The sequence below is a fragment of the Gavialis gangeticus genome, unplaced genomic scaffold, assembly GCF_001723915.1.
Source record: "Gavialis gangeticus isolate Ggan-Ray unplaced genomic scaffold, GavGan_comp1, whole genome shotgun sequence".
Lineage (NCBI taxonomy): Eukaryota > Metazoa > Chordata > Crocodylia > Gavialidae > Gavialis > Gavialis gangeticus.
This window is the reverse complement of record NW_017729034.1, coordinates 38912743-38917428: the sequence shown is the minus strand read 5'-3', so window position 1 is coordinate 38917428 and position 4686 is coordinate 38912743. Positions and strand designations below refer to the sequence as shown.

General features: G+C 46.3%; 1 protein-coding gene across 2 annotated transcripts in view; it reads left to right on the top strand.

The window, feature by feature from the left end:
* The window catches only part of PRKD3 (protein kinase D3), a 74206-nt gene that overhangs the window by 30411 nt on the left and 39109 nt on the right, over positions 1-4686 (top strand). The window lies entirely within an intron of this gene.

Genomic DNA, 4686 nt, shown 5'->3' with positions numbered 1-4686 from the left:
CCATCATGAATGCTGGTGTGTTTTGACTTCTGAAGCATCTGGATATTGGTCAGAGCTAAAGTTGTGGCATTTTGACTGTGATGTTCTGCTGATGCTTAGGAACCTCTTAAGTATGATGTACACAGCCATCATACCTCAGAAAGTGGCCCTTGCCTTCCTCATTCCCTGGGATGCTGCCTCATTGTCTTTCCTGCCACATCTTCGTTGGAAAGGATTATTAATTTGGGAGGCTGCCCTAGTTCAGCAAGCAATGTTCTGCAAGTGTTTTATCCAACTCACTTCACTGGGCTGGTTCACCCCTTAGCTTGGCCATGTTGCTTTATGTCTTGGCTGTCCTATGACTCTCACCTTCGTATCTCAGCCTTTAGGCCTCTGATGGTCAACTAACCAACACTCCATGTTTTCTTAGCACTAGTCATGGCCTCCAGTCTCCTCCATAGCCATGGTCATGCTTTGTGGGTATGCATGGTCAACAACAAAAATCAGAGGTGCCCAACCTCTTTGCCAGGGAGGCTTCCTGTTGGTCTGGAAATTTGGCAGCAGGGGAGCGGTGGCAATTAATATTGCCACTACTCCCCCACTGCCAGAGTTCCAAGCCCCATGCAGATGGATTGGTCCTGGCTGGGCCCTGCAGAGGGATCAGGTCTACAGACCGAATCTGGCTCTCAGATGGACCTGGCATTGCTCATACAGCCTTGTGGGCTGGAAAGGTCAGGCACCACTGACACAAACCAAATATAAACTCTAAATTGCTTATCTGCTAAGCAGTCCCTTTACTTTAATGTCTGCTGGGTTTCCTTCTCTTTAGGGTGTGTGAGCTCTTGCCCTTCAAGTTTTGTTGAGCTTTTTCTCTTCAGGGGACACAGAGTCCTGTTCCTGCCCAGACTGCAGCTCCTGCCCCTGAGCCTGGTGTGTATGTGCCTTTTGCTCACTTGACCTGGGCTTTCTTAACAGGGACCAGTAGTTTCCTATTAGCCTAATTGGCCTGATTAGTGGGCCTTCTGCTCTCCTCTGCTGCAGTCCTGCCTCCCTCAATCAATTGCCTTTGGCTTGGTCCTTGCAACCTGCTATTTACATGCTGGGGGCTGCAGCTCTTTTAATTCTGCACCCTGGTGCCACCCTTGATTGCAGGGCTTGGGCAGCACTTCTCATGGTGCTCTGGGATCTGGCAGCTGCTCCTCCCCAAAAAAACTCTGGACCTAGCAGGGGTCCCTCTGCATTTGGAATCAGTCTATATTCACAATAAGGTCTTCTTAAAGGAACTGTACCCCTCTTTGTTATGGGGTCAGGGCCCTAGTACAGTTCCTAATTTGAGGTTTCTGCTCCTCTGCTCAGGGTCAATAGCGATTGCCAGAATTGGGGTCAGGAAGCAATTTTTCCCCAACTCATGGGCAAGAAATACAGGCAAACTGGCCTTCCTCTATAGCAGTGGTTCTGAAACCTTTTTGCGGACCACTTGAAAATTGCTGAGTGTCTCGGCAGGCCACTTAATACAGGTTTTTGTTCTGCAAATCAAAGCACACAACTCATATTTTAATATCAGTAGTCTTACCTTACAAGTACATATATTCTCGATTTGTTCTGCAACCTTTCTACGGACCACCTGAATGGAGCTTGCGGACTAGCAGTGGTCCATGGACCACAGTTTGAAAACCTCTGCTCTATAGAATGGAGTATGTTTCTCTTGTTGAGAACTGAGCCTGTGTAGATCAATTGCATCTCTGTCATTATAGTGCTAAGTTACTTGCAGTGGCCTCATCTCCCCTGCTTTTTACCTGTGGCATGTTGTAGGTGTTTTTGGTTTCATCTTGTGGTTGTGTAAAGGTTTAGAATGGATAATTTTTAGGAAGCTTTGGGTAAATGTTTTCCAGTGAACACAGGGAAGTAGACTCAGTGGCCTGGGAGATGCCTTTCAGCCCTGTTTTTATAAGGGAAACAACAGTCTAAAACTTGCTGGAATCGATTAAAAGATGGATACAGGCCTCATGATTGGTGTTGGTGATAGAAATAGAAGCTAGCCTTATTAGCCTTGTAGTATAGTAAGTGTAGCCTTTCTCACTAGAGGGTGCAGGTGTGTGGCAGTGGTGATTCAGTGTCCCCAGTAGTACCTCAGTTTAACAAAATGGTACAGAAAAGCTGGATTTATTTATACCCATAAGCATCAGAGCCACAAGCTGGAACCCAACATAGAAACCTGATAACAGAATTACTTCAGTGAAACTTAAATTTCCAAGTCCAAACAGTCTTAAGGACTTTTCAGGGTGAGAATCTGCACCTTGTGCACAGCCTAAGCTGTTCCAGATGGCACGAAGACTTCCACTGCACGAAGACCTCCGTAATTACACTGGTTGCACTAACTTCTGCAGCCTTTTAGCAACTCGGGCCCTGCTCTGTAGCAGCAGTCAGTTTCTTTCTCTGTGGGGAAGTCCATCCTTCTCCCAGCTGCATTTAGACCAGGCGTGTCCACTATCTCCCAGGGCCTTTTCAGTGGTGCTTGGAGCATATCGGGGAACAAGGCCTGCTCCAGCCATACTGGCTCTAATGCCCTCCCCATGCTTTTCTCCTTCCCTTCCTGCTAGCCCTCAAAGCAGCCTGGGGGTTGTAGTTCAATCCATCATTCCCTGCTTTTCATTTTCATGGGCTTTTTGTAGCCCTGTCCTCCCTCTCCTATTAGCTGGTGGCAACTTCCTGCCAGCTCCTGGGGCAGTCTGGGATCTGTAGTTCAACCCCACTCCCTGGGTCTGGCTTTCCTGGGCCTGGAGTGGGCCCACCCTTCTTATCTTAACCTTTGGCAACCCTGGGGTGCGGGTTACATAAGAAATCGGGTGTTTTTGTTTTTGTTTTGATTTTTTGACTCTCAGAACTAAGTGCCTAAACCAAGCCAAAATAGCTTTCCTAGGATTTAATCCATTGCAGAGTTAGGTTTGTAACTCTGGTTGGTAAAATGCTCTCTTCTGTATCTTGGAATTGGGTTTTGCGACTGCATGGAGGGCTCAAAGCACACTTTTACAAGTTGTGCGGCTATTGTTTATTTTGGACTGAGCTTTTTCTTGTACTGCTGGTCAACAACACTTTTGGAAACCGCTATACAATCATGAAAACCTCTTCCAACCATAGAAAAGTAGGGTTGGAAGAGACCTAGTGAGATCATTTAGTCCATCCCCTGCCTAAGGCAGGATCATCCTTGTCAAAAATATCACAGACAAGTTTTTGCCTGCCCTTAAAAATTTCCAAGGGTTGAGGTAGCCTCTGCAGGTAATCTTTTTCCAATTCATAACCATCCCTCATAGTGAGAAACGTCTTCCTAATTCCCAGCCTAAATTTCCCTTGCTTCAGTTTGACCAGTACTCTTGTAGTCACAGAGAAGTCCTATCACCATTCTCTCCTTGTAACCACCCTTCAGATATTTGGAGTCAGGTATCAAATTCCCCCTCTTTTCTCCAGACTAATAATCCCTGTTCTTCGAAGCTTTTATGTACTTTCTGTTCAATTGTTCTGTATAGTTTAATGTGCATACTGTACAAGCTGTTTGGGTTGGTGTGTCCACTTGAATCTCCAAGTGAAGCTGGGCCCGCTTGTTACTGTTGGCTTCTGATGGTCTTCCTATCAGTTGAATAAGCACGTGTGACACACATGCATGTATTTGTTGGGTTTTGAAATGCAAGGCCTAGGGGTCTAAACATTATAATACCAGCAAGTTCATGTATATAAACAAGGGGTATAGGGAGGTAGGAGTAAGATAACTGAGGCTCAGAAGAACCACACAAGGGAGGATTGATTGCCTAATATTGGAACCTGGTTAGATTAAAGTAGGGAAATGCGAGCTCTATTGATCGGTGTACTCTTTAATTCATCTCAAACTGTGAATGCATTTTCTAGGAACCATATGTCATCACAGAGCAGAGCTTTCGTGTTCTTAGAAGTTCAGACTGGTGGCCTAATTTCTTTCATCTAAATGGAAGGGTACCAAAGATAGCAAGATCTGGTCTAGCATTGTACTGTTGCTTACAATTCTCCATATATATAGTTTCAAGTTAACTTCATAGAATCAATGAGTCAGAAGGGACCTAGACAGATCATCTAGTCCGACCCCCCTGCCATGGGCAGGAAGGAGCACTGGGGGTGGGAGGGGTCATAAGACCCTACCCAGGTGCCTATCCAGTCTCCTCTTGAAGATCTCCAGGGAAGGTGAGAGCACCACCTCTCTGGGAAGCGTATTCCAGGCTCTGGCCACCCTTACTGTGAAGTAGTTCTTCCTAATATCTAACCTAAACCTGTCCTCCCTCAGCTTGTGGCCATTGTTCCTGGGGACTCCAAGGGGGGCCCTGGTGAACAGACTTTCCCCGAGTCCCTGCTGCTGGCCCCTGATAAGGTTGTAGGCAGCCACAAGATCCCCCCTCAGCCCAGTCTCCTCTTGTGGAGACTGAAGAGATTCAGGTCCCTCAGCCTCTCCTCATAGGGCTGGCCACAGAGGCCCTCCACCATACGAGTGGCCTCCTCTGGACCCTCTCCAGGTTCTTCACATCTTTCTTGAAGTGTGGTGCCTAGAACTGGACACAGTACTCCTTGAATTAGTTTTCTGGTAAATGGTTTGTGAGGTGCTCTATTCAATGTTTAGTAGCACTTTATTTCATTAAAAATTCTTGATTTTTTTTTTTTTTTTTTTCCCCCCCTTCATTCATATTT